This window comes from Canis aureus, chromosome 11, assembly GCF_053574225.1.
Source record: "Canis aureus isolate CA01 chromosome 11, VMU_Caureus_v.1.0, whole genome shotgun sequence".
Classification (NCBI taxonomy): Eukaryota; Metazoa; Chordata; class Mammalia; order Carnivora; family Canidae; genus Canis; species Canis aureus.
Genome location: NC_135621.1, coordinates 63,710,745 through 63,724,605, shown reverse-complemented (window position 1 = coordinate 63,724,605; position 13,861 = coordinate 63,710,745). Strand labels below are relative to the sequence as shown.

Below are 13,861 nucleotides of genomic sequence, written 5' to 3'. Positions count from 1 at the left end.
CCATATTAGTTCCCTTTCCCCTTTTCAGTCCCTTGTGACATGCAAAACCTTTTATAAATATAGAAAGCAAATCTGACTCTATTTAAAGGAATAGAAACAAATGGTAAGTATTTCTGTACCCCCACATGCAAATATGAGAAAGATAATTTAAGGAATTTTCAAACATTTGAAATGTTTATTTTTAAAACAGGTACAAGATTCACATGGTGTAACAATCAGAAGCACAAGTGATGTTCCTTTCTTTCCCCTCTGAGTCACCCTGCTTCTGCCCTTCTCTGGGTTCGATTACTATCCCCCATTTCTTGTGTGTCCAGATGTTATATACAGACTTGTCGTAGGGATTTTATCTGATATACTTGCAGAAGGCAGCTAAACCGTCCATGTAAGACTGTGAGGCTGGAGCTTGAAGTCGACAGGACAGGCAGTTGGAGAGGGAAGAGGGAGAAAAAACAGGAGGGGAGCAAGTCAGAACCCAGGAGCACAGGCTGGAATCCACGAGGATGGATTAGAGCCTCTGTCAATTCTCTCTGCCCTGACTTGGTAGGGGTATTCTGCTGAAGAAGCCAGCACCCTTCACAGAGCTAACCAAGCACAGGGTGGGAGAAACTGAAGGAGAATCCAGGGGAAGGTGAAGCATTTGCGGGCTGGCCTCACCACAGGTGCCCGCAGATAAACAATGCTGTGTGTGAACTTCAAAAGTGCCTGCTTCTACCTTGTAAGCATAAGAATCAAAATGCTGCTGCTTGACTTCTGCTTTCCAGACCTCCTGCAAAAATGTCTCTTGAGGCCCACCCTTCCTGGAAACATACAGAGAAAGGAATTTTGGGAAATGTGGTCCAGGCCAATGGACTCAACACATTACTAGTATACATAGTATGGGCACCATTTTTAAAATTTCTACACAAATGCTACCACACTATGTATACTCCTTTGTACTTTTTTTTAGAGGCCCTGTCATATAATTAGATACAGATTGATGCCATTCTTTTCAGCAGTAGTACAGTCTTGCATTCTGTTTGGGTTCCAATTTTTGCTACTTCAAACAATGAAGCAATAAATAACCTTATACAGATGTCCTTTTGCCTGTGTGCAAGTGTGCCTGTATGCTAAGCTCCTGGAAGTTCAATTTCTGGGCTGATGGGTTTCTGTGTTTAAAATTCCAATATAGGGACACCTGGGTGGCTCAGCGGTTAAGCGTCTGCCTTCAACTCAGGGCATGATCCTGGAATCCTGGGATGGAGTCCCACATCGGGGGAATACCCTTCTATCTCTGCTTCTCCCTCTGCCTATGTCTCTGCCTCTCTTTCTGTGTGTATCTCTCATGAATAAATAAATAAAATCTTAAGAAAAAACTTTAAAAAAATAAATAAAATTCCAATATGTTAGGGTGCCTGAGTAGCTTAGATGGTTAAGCATCTGCCTTCAGCTCAGGTCATGATCTCAGGGTCTTGGGATTGAGCCCAGAGTCTGCCTGGGTGCTCAATGGGAAGTCTGCTTCTCCCTCTCCCTCTGCCTCTCCCCTCTGCTTGTATGTTCTCTCTCTCTCTCTCTCTCTCTCAAATGAATAAGTAAAAAATCTTATAAAATAAAACTCTGATATATTGCCTAATTGCTCTCTATGGACATAGCAATTTGACTCCTAACTATGACTGTAGTCCTGCCTGTTTTCTCATATTCTTGTAACAGTGTCTTTTCAAATGTTTGTCTTTGCAAATATTATAGGTAAGAAAAATGTGTTTCAGCATGGTAGTATGATTGTAATTTGCACTTTTATTACTATGATTGGTTTTGATCTCTTGGGGATATTTCTGAAAAGGAAAGGAAAGAAAAAGCTTCTAAAGTTTAAAAAGTTTTAGAAACTTGGGTTGGATTCAATGTCCATTTAAAAAGTTATGTTTATTAAAATACTGGACCCTCCTCTTCCAAAACAAATTGGATGTTAAAGAACCTCTCACTGGCAGCAAATGATATCACTGATGAGGAGTAGTAGACTGTAAGGTTCCATCCTTTTAGTAGAAAGCAAGGGTAAAGTCCAAACTAGAAGTTGCTAAACCTGCTTTTTAGCAGAAACATACTATACATAGGATTAAATGAGAACAATGTCTTCTATGTATCCGATATATTACAATCTACATCCCTAGGGTTCTATTAGCCTGAGATACAAGGCACAGATACTGGAAACAAATTTCTCTCCTCAGCTATCCTTGGATGATCATTAACAGCCAAATATTAACTATATCTACATCTTAGGTGTTCCTTGTAGATCAAAGTTTCTAACACAAGTTTTTCAGTACCATAAAGCTATGACTTTTGGAGATGGCTGGATTCTACTGTGTTTCTTTCTTAGTTCTTTCATCATTAGAAAATGATTAAATACTTTAAATGGAAAGTATTTCATTTTAAAAAAAATTATAGGATTATCTTTGGTCTGGCTGGCATGGTATTAATGTTCACTTTATAACTCAGATATCTGCATGCGGCACTTAGGTATTTTACTGTTTCCTAGTTGAAGGTTATTTGATTTAGCAGGATATACCAGCATCTCAGCTTTCATTCTCTGAAGTGCTGATTTTTCCTGGAGGAACTCCGATCTACTCGGTGCAAACAAGACCAGCTTCCTCCTGGGAAAGCTCCTTTCAAAACTAAGTGTGTAGCCAGTCCACATCATCGGTGTTTATAGTGGCATTACGTTTGTTAAAGACATCCTGGGAACACAGTTGATGAGTCTGTGCGAAGCTGATATTAATTAGGTCCTCTGGTAAGTGTAGAAGATAAGTGCACATGAGTGGAAGGCACACATTAATACTCAACCATCATATACACCTATTTGTTATGCCTGTGAAATCAAGATTCTCTTCTACTCTGGTTAAGGAGAGTCCTTATCCTGATGGTGGGCTACCTATTGTTAGAAAAGTAAAAAATGGTGACGAGTTTGAGATTTTACCCTACATTCAAGCTAACAAGTTAGTTTGCCAATTTCCTGCATGTTGGGAAAGGCATGAACTTCCTGGATCCCAGACTGCGTTACTCACAGTACAGTAGGCACTGGGATCTTCACACTCTTACCCATGCCCCTTAACCCCCTGACTGCACAGGGACAATGTGGAGGTGGCCCAAGGGAATGCTGCACATACATTGGGTTTGCACCATGAGCCCAATTTTACAAGGGGGTTTCTTGCAGACCTGCCTAGACTTTGCCCTGAAGAGAAACATTCTTTATTACCTGGATAGCAAACAAATCTGCCCTCTGTCCTGGAGGCAGACACTACCTCTGTCTTCTAATACTGTCCACTGGAGCAGGTAATTTGGAATAAAAACTGCCCTGGGTGGAGAAGAAACCCAAGGGACCCACGGAAAATTGTCGGAAAACAAGAAGGAAGGGCATTTTCTTGATCCATTATCAGATCTAGATTCCTATTTTTTCTTATGCATGATGTTTCCTTCCTTCCTTCCTTCCTTCCTTCCTTCCTTCCTTCCTTCCTTCCTTCCTTCCCTTCCCTTCCTTTCTTCTTCTTCTTCTTCTTTTCTTTCTTTCTTTCTTTCTTTCTTTCTTCTTTCTTTTTCTTTCTTTTCTTTCTTTCTTTCTTTCTTTCTTTCTTTCTTTCTTTCTTTTCTTTCTTTCTTTCTTTCATGATGTTTTCTATAGCCAAGACACAGTTCTGCATCCTAAGTAGTATCTTCTACTAGTGGATAACTTTCATATATGTAAAGGGTTAGGTTGGAAATAGATGCTAGGTTATGAACACAGGATATAGAGAGCTATAATAATTCTCTGCATAAGTCTCAGGCCAAATTATCAGAATAAAATGAGGGAGAGATCCTTGAGTGCCTAAATTTGCCTCATGGGGAAGCTTCAAATACCGGAGTCTTCTTGGATCTTAAGTTACATCCAAGTAGGTGAGGCCAGGAAGTCCCAGGACCTAATAGGGCCACAAGGACAGGAGTTTTAATAAACTTGGAAAATTGTGGGCTTGGTTTTAGTAGCACTTTTTGATACTCAGTAATGAGCTTAAGGATCTCAAAGACATTCAGACAGTTTGAAAAAGACCTTGAAGAAAAAAAGCAATTTTTTCAGGGACAGAATTATGTTGTCCATAAGAAAACAAATCACATACACCAGCCCCCTGAAATGGCTAACCTTTGCGTAAGGATGCAAAGCAGACTTTCTTGGAGTTCTCAGTAAATCCCTGAGGTGATAGGGAACGCTGATCACAGTGAATATTTAAAGAAAGGATCTTTTCGGAGCCTCTGCCAATAAAATATTCTCTAAGTCAAAGAATACCTTCACCTCCCTGCTTCTTAATAATGAACATGCTGGTCAGGGTAGCAGGCTTCAGTCATTCTCAGCGTTCGGAAAAGACTGACCAGTACGTGTGTATCCTTTAGGAAAGAGTTCTTTTCTCACCCTTTAAAAAATTAATTTCCCTCAGTCCTTATCAGAGAACTATAATTTTTTAAAATCCTGCACATCACTTGAGAACTACTCACTCTGCCAAACGAGATAGATGTGATAACTCTTTCTCACCAAAAGAACAGAAGGCTTGTTACAGGTGTATTAAAAACAGGAAAGAGGGGGCGCCTGGGTGGCTCAGTCGGTTAAGCACCTGCCTTTGGCTCAGGTCATGATCCCAGGACCCCAGAACGAGCCCTGCTCAGCGGGGAACCTGCTTCTCACTTTGCTTCTACCTGCCACTCCCCCTGCTTGGACTCTTTCTCACCCTCTATAAAATGAACTCTTTCTCTCCCTCTGTAAAATAGTAAAATCTTTTAAAAAAATAACTAAATAAAAAATAAAAACAGGGAAGGAATGTCCTTTTCTTCATTTTTTGCAATCAATTGTGAGAAAATCATTGGTATGATGTAAAAATATTGGAGAAAATTTTGAAAGGAGAAAAAAAGTCACTCATAACCATATTGCCTGAATATAGCTTTTACTCTTTTCATTTTTTAACGTTACCTGTTTGTCCTTATTTAAATACATACAAATTTTTGGCACAGTTGCAAGAGGTGTTAATGGCAACCACCAAATCAATTTATGAATATATCATGCTAAATTTTTAAGGAATGGGGTTTTTCTTTAAAAATCATCAAATGCTACCAATGTGTCTTAAAAGCCTGGGTGGCTCAGCTGGTTAAGCATCTGACTCTTGGTTTTGGCTCAGGTCATGGTCTCATGGGTCACGAAATCAAGCCCCACATCGGGTTCCATGCTTAGCAGGTAATCTGCTTGGGGGTTCTCTCCCTATGCCCCTCTTCCCACTCATGCATGCACACTCTCTCAAATACATAAATAAATCTTTAAAAAAAAGCCCATGCCATAAGTTATCTTACAGCTTAACTATTACTTTAATAGTTATATTAAGGGAATATATATATTAATATGATAGTGTTTTGGGATCATTCCTAGTTTTGATAGAAGGATCCCATTACCACCCCCCCTTTTTTTATATCAGGTATGACATGTAAGCATGAGTTAAGTCAACCTAGAATCATATCAGACTATTAAAGTATAAATTAAACAGAAAAGGTGCTAAAATCAGAGCCCTATTTCCTGCTCCTTGAGATTATGATCTGTTGGAACATAGTGTTTGCCATAACGATGTTAAAATATAAGCTTTACAAAAGCGTTAATAGTTGGGGAATCTTTGGTCATATTGTCAGACCTTAGCTGATACCTCTCTAAGGGAGCAATCAGTGAAAGCTTCAAATCGACCTACATCACTTACTGGTTTTTAATCTGTAAGGCTAAAAAAATAATAAGGGTAGCAATAATAGATGTAGTTGAGAAGAGGATTGGGGAAAATTTATTGGTAGTCCATCCTATCTCTTCAGGATTCTTTGCAAAGACTCAAATCTGTGGCTCAGAAGGGCTGTGAAAACATTGACTATGCACATGCATTATTGGGTAGGAAAGCTGTTATGGCAGAGATTTCTATGTGTTCACCCAAAACTCATTTTCACGTTTTCACAGGCACACAGCTGGGTGCTATTTCCCAGTCTCCTTTGTGGTTAGATGTGGCCACTGTGACTATGTTTTAGCCAATGGCCTATGAACCCATGTAATATGTGCCACTTCCAGGCCTGGCAAATAACAATCTGTAACAGATGAGCTTCTGTGCTCTTTTCTTTCCTGCTTGATGCTGAAGAGCATGACTGACCTTAGATGCCATGAGTTTCCAAGATGGTGGAACCATAATATTGCAAGCCAGTTTGTGAGAGGGACCATCTGATTAGGAACAGCTATTTTGTACTTTTTAGTAAGAATTAGACTTCCATTGTGTTAGGCAAATGAGACTTTGGGGTTGTATCCAGAACAGCTGCTAATGTTACCCTAATTAATATAATTATGAATAGGAAGTTATTTGATTTGTATAATCGCATACACAGACATACATTATTTTTGTTCCTCTGTAAACAAACCATGATGATAGCAGAGACACTACTAGCTAAAAATATTTTAAAGTTAAAGCACAGTTTGGGGACTGATATGCTACCCAGAAAACAATTATCTATAGGATTTAAGAAGCAGCATAGAATAGTGGTTAAGTAGGAGGGATCAGGGGCAAACCTCCTAGATTCCAATCCTGGCTCTGCCATTTGTCATCCGTGTGACCTTAGACAGATGGTCTAAATTTTTTTTTTCTCTAATTTCCTCATCTGTGAAATGGAAATAATAGCACATATGTATCTCGCAGGGACTATGTAAGATTTAAATGAATTAATAAACATACAATGCTTCTGTAGTGCCTGGCAAAATAGGCACTCAACAAATGTTAGCTTAATATAATTACCAAGTATGAACCATGTGTCAGAACCCAAAGGAGATGAGGGGAGAGGCCTCTTTGGGTAGAGAGGCCAGGAAAATGCTTGGTCTTGAGATTAGCACCCCTCCTCACTGACAAGCTTCCATACTGGGCAGAAAATGTTGTGGCAAGATACCCCAAATGGAGAATTACCTTAAACTCCTGTGAAGAATATCCCTCCTTCCTGATCATCTGCCGTGGGCATGTCCTGCCTCATGAAGAGACTCCTTTTCTCTTCATTACGAAGGGGCAGGTTGTACATCTTTCTTCCGTTTTCCTCTCAAACCCCATCTGTCCTTCAAATCTTCAAAGTAGAGAAGCAAAACAGAATATTAGGGAGCCACAATCTTCTGTCTTTGTTTATTGTTGGTTTTATCTCGTTACCCTTGGGTAAAAATGAGCTGCCTTATAGGCACCTTGAGTAGGAATTAACATTTCATTTACTCAGTAGTATATTCAATTTTTTTTGGTATATTGAAATCTTTAAAAAATGCAGAATTGAGAGGTCCAGATGTATGATTTGTTAATTAAAAATAGGTACAAAGATTTTTAATTCATATTTTTATTGTGGTAAAATATATAAACCTAAAATTCAACACTTTAACCATTTTTAAAGTGTACAGTTCAGTGGCATTAAGTACATTCACAATGTTGTACAATCACAACAATGATCCACCTCCACAACTTGTTAATCATTCCCAATGTAAACTCTGTCCCCATTAAACAACAACCCCCACCCCTCTTGCCTTCAACCCCTAGTCATCTCTATTTTACTTCTGTCCTTATGTATTTGCCTATTTTAGGTACCTCATAAAAGAGGAATCGTACAATATTTGTCCTTCTGTTTCTGGCTAATTTTTCTTAGTATAAAATTTCCAAGATTCATCCCTGTGGTAACATATGTCCGAGTATTCCTTTTTACAGTTGAATAATATTCCATTGGGTGTGTATAGATATACACCAAATTTTGTTGATCTACTCATCTGTTGATGGATACTTGGATTGTTTCCACCTCTTGGCTATTGTGAATAATGCTATGAACATGGGTGTACAAGTATCTATTTGAGTCCCTGCTTTCAATTCTCATGGGTACATACCCAAGAGTAGAAAAACTGATAATTTGTGTTTTTAAATATGTTTCTACATATGTCTCATTGACCAGAACTATGTCACATGGTGTTTTCTTACTGAAAGGGGATAAGATGGGACTAGAACATGAGGTTTACATTTTTTTTGTTGTTGTTGTTGTTCCCAACCTCCATAGTCAAAGAGGACATGAAAATGTGGGTTGGAAAAAAAATGATGAGTGAACCCACTTAAAGTATTTGTCACAATATGCATCCTAGAAGTTGAATCTAGAACTGAGATTCCATATCCCCACAGCAGGCAGTATAGATAAGAACTGATTCCCTATAGTGACTATAGTGTTATTGGTATTCTATAAATTCAAATGCAATGCTGTCCTTTCCTGGATCTACTTTTGAATGATTTCCTAACTTAAAGGAACTGTCTCATGTAGTTTCAGTGGGAATTTAGATAAATCTGCTTTTGATAGGTAATTACCCATGGTTTGGTTTATATAAAATAGGCTTTCCAACAGAAGGGGGGCACTCAACTGTAGATAAAGATAATTAAATGATAATTAAAATTGGGTGGTTTAGCAATAACAATATAAATGGGGAAGGAGCAAGATGGCATCTTAAAAAGGAAATCATTTCTATTAGAATGCTCAGAACTAAACACAACTAGTTCTGTTTAAAGATTACTATTCAAAGATTATTGTTCAATTACTCCTACACTTGCTATTTAACTTACCTAAAGACAGTCATTTATCATCTGAAGCTTGGGACTAGGATCTAGCCAAAGCATTTGTAGACACTAGACATTCAGAAAAAAGACTCATCTTTATCTTAGATATAATTTTAAAATTTCCATTATTAAGGGAGAAATCACTGTGGTGACAATCTTACCAATGGTGGGTTTAAGAATGGAATGAAGGATGGGAAGATCAAAGGATTAATTAGGTATTTTGTACATGTCTGATACACACATAGCTAAAGAAAGAGAAGAATGAGGCTGTTAGGATACACTTTCGGGTGTGTAACAGAGTCCCGAAATATCAGTGGGTTGAACAAGATAGTTTATTTCTGTCTTGTGAAGGTGGTACAGGGTAGTTTTAGTGTCTCTACTCCATAGGATCATCCAGGGGCCTTGACTCCTTCTCTCCTGTTTATTTGTCATTCCAAACATCAGGGAGGGAGCTGGGAAGGGGGAAGGGATGGCACATCTCTTATCTTTAAGGGCATGACCAGAAATCACACCCTATTGTGCCTAGAATTTAGACATACGGCCACACCTCACTGCAAGGGGGTCTGGAAATATAGTTTTTTCTGATGGCCATGCGTCCAGGTAAAAATTAAGGGTAATATTAAAAAGGAAAGAGTGGATTTTGAGATACAATGAATAATCTTTGCAAAAAATAATCTTTACCAAAAAATTGTGGTTATTATAGAAAATAGAAAAATTACTTTAAAGCAAATTTGAAAAATTTGGAGCCAGAGGAGATCTTGGGTTTGGGAATAGGATTATAGAATCCCTCCCATTCTCATGACATATTAGCAATTCATTCCTCCTTATGAATTTGAGGCAGTTAAGTACATAACCGGAGCCAGCTATTGCCCTTCATTTGCGATCCTCCCAAGCAAGACAGGCTCCCAAATAACGACTCTATTGTATGTAAGAGACACACACGGGACAAGGCTCTCCCTCTGACTGCATACTATTGCAGATGGATTCGTTCTATGCTACTGCCAATTGCTTCCTGTGAAGAGGATGGCAGCCATATCCTTCCCCTATAAACTTTATCCTCTGTACCTACTCACCATTTGAATCTGATCCATAGAAATGCAGTCAACAGAAAATTGATATGGATAGGATATCCAGGATATAGGATATAACTGTGGTATGGCAGGCATGATAGGGAAAAACTTAGTGGATCAGTCAGAGGGAAAAAGTTTCTACCAGGCCTTGGGGTGGCTCATGGAGAGAGGAGTGGATATAAGGCAGGGTGGGAACTAAGAAAGGGGAAGAAAAATAATCATGAGCAAAAGGAACTATGTTTTCCTATCTCTAGTGAAAGTGGAGTAGGTCTGGAGACATATGAATCTCACATCAGAGGAACTGAGGCAGGCATACCTGTGAGATGGCAGAGACTATTAGCCTAACTTCAAGGTGACCTAATAGAAGGGCAGGAAGTGGAGGGATGCCAGGGAATTACCACAGGAACAGCAGGAACAAGTGTGCCACGATATGGAGGAAATCCAGATATCTGGATATAGATATTCTGATTTTTCAGTTTTATGTATTATATATTGACTACCTATTGTGGGAGACGAAGAATTAGTCTTTTTACCTTCTTTCTCTTCCTATCATCCTTTCAATATGTCTATGACAGTTTTGGTTAAATCAATATTCACTGTTATTATGACTAATACATAGTCCTAACTGAGCCTTTTCATATACTATGATTGTACTTTCTTTCTGGTACACTTTCTTTGGAGTTACTTCCTTATTTTGTCTTTTGCTTATTTTTTCCTATGTTTATTACAATTTATTCCCACCCTCTCCCCTAGAAGTATAAAGCAGCTCATATAGGTTTCTTTTTGTTTCTTTTTCTTGGAGACATTCTTCTTGGAGTCCTCCACCCTCATTCTCCAATCTGGACTTTCTGCTCTCCAGGCCTGCTGTATGGACATCATCCTGGAAGTCCCTTTGCTGTTCTCCTGGGCTTTCCCTCTTACCACTTCCTATGTTGGGTCTCCTGACTCTCGGGTCCCTCTTTCTTGGTTTACCCTCTTGTTTTAATGTCATACACTCTCCAATTTTCTCTAAGACAGAATGCAATTAAGACTTGGCACATTGGAAACAACCTTTATTTCACTCTCATGTTTGCTTTGGTTCTCCCTGTCCAGAGTCCCTGTAGTTCATTCTCTCTGGGCTTCTAGTCTTTTGATTGAGTGGTGGAGGAGCAGTCATTTGCTGTGTGGGGTGGGAAGAGAGTGTAGGAGACTTTTTCTTCTCATGGAAGCTTTCACTCATTCTTGCTTACAGTCCCCTCTAGCACCGCCACCTTTATAAGTACCTGGTGAGCCTTCCTGAGTTTTTTTCAGTGTGAATTAGACCATTTCTTGTAGTTCCAGACTATAGGTACCTAACTTTCCATTTTCTTCAGGCCACTAGGTCAGTTACCACTCATCCATCTGCCCTCCAGATTTCAAAATGTTATTAACATCTCTCATATGCTCTCATCACCTCTCTTATTCTCTGTTACATAGGTTTATGCATTTAAACCCCTTATTGCCATTTTTAGTGGGAATCCAAGAGGGAACAGAAGTAAATGCAGCTCTTCGGTCCTCCATTCAGCCTAGAAATCTCCATACTCTCAACCCACTCCCATCAGACTTTTATCCCCATCATGTTGCTGAAATTGTACTTACCAGATCGAAATCTTGCCTACCCAGTGGTCAGTTCTCAATCTTTTCTTACCTGAATTCTCAACAGGATGGATCAAATTAATTGCCTCTTTTTGCTGCATACCCTCCTGTTTATGCTGCTCTCAGTCCTCTTTTCTGGTTTCTCCTCTTTCTCACCTCAAAATGTTGCAGTGTCCTAGGGCTCTGTCCTCTACCCCTTCTCTCCTCTTGTCTATTTATATTCTCTTGGGTGACATGCAGTCCTGTGAGTTTAAATACCATCTATGTGCCAACATCTTCCAAATATATATCCTCAGCTCCAATCTCTGCAACACCCTGGAGCTCCATACTTGCATAAGTCCATCTATCTGACATTTCCAATTGAAAGTCCAATAGACACGTCAAATTGGACTTCTTCAACATGGAACTTGATTTTATCCCTCAAACCTGCTCCTACCTTCATCTTCTCCATCTCAATGTATTTGTCTAGATTTTACTCAGGTTGAACATCTAGGAATCATCACTGATTATTCCATTTCCCTTATACCCGTATCACCTGCTGGTCTGAGTCACCTCATATCTCATTTGGACCCCTGCAACAGCCTTCTATCTTCCTGGTGTTTCTGTCATCATTCTTGCTTTCCTTCAACACCTACAGCCTATTTTCTGCATAGCAGTGAGAATGTTCTCTATAAAGAGCAAGTCAGCGATGTCACGCCCTACTTACAACCATCCAGTGGTGTCCATCACACCTTGGATGAAGACCCCTCTTTACCAGGGCCTAGGAGGCCAACACAAACCGGTTTCTACCTCCCTTTTGACCTCATTCTCATTCTACTGTGGTCAAACCAGCCTTCTCTGGCAGTTCCATCCACTGTCAGTTCTATCCCTTTAGAAAGTCACCTGCTTCCTAGTGTCCCTGCACCCCTGGAGACATGGCTCTTCTCGGCGATGACCACTGATGGGCTTGCCTTGGGGGAACAAGTGACAGAAACACGTGGTGCAGAATATCCCACCAGACAGGAAGGAGAGTGGCTAGAAAATCAATGTGGCATTTCTTGCATCCTGAGTGTATGGAGCAAAACTCACATGTGCTGATTCATGGAGCACAGTGATGAAAGTACATGTCCTTCCTGAATTAAAAAAAAAAAAAATCAACATTGTACAATGTTGGTTGACAAGAAGGAGACAAGACAGAGGCAGGGTGACCTGCCTGTATTGTAGATCTGCGGGGGGCAGGGGACAGAGGGACATTCTGGAGGGAGGAATGTATGTAGGGTAGGAAGGATATGCCGGCCAGGAAATATCCTATAAAATTGGCTTTTTAAAAAGCTTCTAAAAAAATAGATCTTAGTGAGTTCATCTTCTGGCTCTAGTAATTCTCTTCTTGGTTTCACACTGGGGTTGAGATTAAGTAATGATCGATTCTAGTCAACCCTAGTCAGCACGGAATGGCTTGGACCCTGGTTGAGTTCAATCAGTGAGACCAGCCGCGGGAAGGAGAAATTTCTGCCACGCTCTTGTTTTGAGATCATTATCAGTGCCTGAGGAATAGCCAGGATTGTTTTGTACACACATTATATCCCAGGCATTGTTATAGAAACTGTGGCTGGTAGCGTGAAAAAGACCCAATTGTTGCTCTCACGGAACTTACATTCAGGTGGAGGAGACCAAGTAAACAAATGAATAGAGGGGTAAACCTGATGCCAGACAAGATAATAAATATAGTCATTTGTTAGGTCAGTGATGGTCTAAGTGTGATCCATAGACAATTGGGGGTTTCTGAGACACAGGAGGCCTGGGAGGTCAAAACTATTTTCACAAAAATCTTAAGATCTTACCTGCCATCGTCACTCTCAATCTCTCGTGAATACACAGTGGTGTTTTCCAAAGGCTACGTGACACGTGATGATGTCTTTTCTGGTATGTACTGGAATGTGTGTAATATGGTAAATATTGACAGCCCACCTAAATATAGGCCAAATAAACAAAGGCTTTTGGGGGTCCTCAATAGTTTTTAAGAGTATAAAGGGGTCCTGGGACCAAATAGTTTGAGAACCACCGTGATAGAGACTGGGGTGGTGGGAGAATTTATATATTGGGGGATCTGTGCACGCACACACATACACATGCACACACAAAATCAGTGCTGTTGATTGGGTGTGCTTGTGGGCACCAAGGTGGGAGCTGGCCTTCTGGGCAGAGATCATGACCTTCACTCCAGAGAGGCACAAGCCCTGAGCTTGAAAAGAACCCAGAGACTTAAGGAATTCAACTCTGAGACATGTCCCAAGGCTCTAAGGGGGGCATTGTTGGTCGGTGCCACCAATCGACAAAACATTTCTTCTTATCCTTTGAACCCCAGGAAGACTTTTCTGGGAACTTCACCTCTTACTCCCACTCTCACAAATAAAAGATTCACATGAGGAGCCTGGGAAGTTACCATTGGGAGCACTCCTGAGAGCAGCTACCAGAAGCAGAGAATCCCAAGGCCTCAGCATCCAGGCCCAGTCCCACAGGCCAGGGTCTAGAGGGCACTGGATTTTTAGGACGTGGTTTATCTTGGCAGACTCTCTGGGGGCACGG

General features: G+C 40.1%; 1 long non-coding RNA gene across 1 annotated transcript; it reads right to left on the bottom strand.

Moving 5' to 3' along the window:
- Positions 1–238: 238 nt before the first annotated feature.
- LOC144323092 (uncharacterized) lies at positions 239–13,554 on the bottom strand. Its single transcript, XR_013388631.1, has 3 exons — positions 12,179–13,554; positions 6,957–7,107; positions 239–402 (listed from the first exon to the last, which is right to left on the bottom strand). It is a non-coding gene; the product is annotated as an uncharacterized LOC144323092 (long non-coding RNA).
- Between the last annotated feature and the right edge of the window lie 307 nt (positions 13,555–13,861).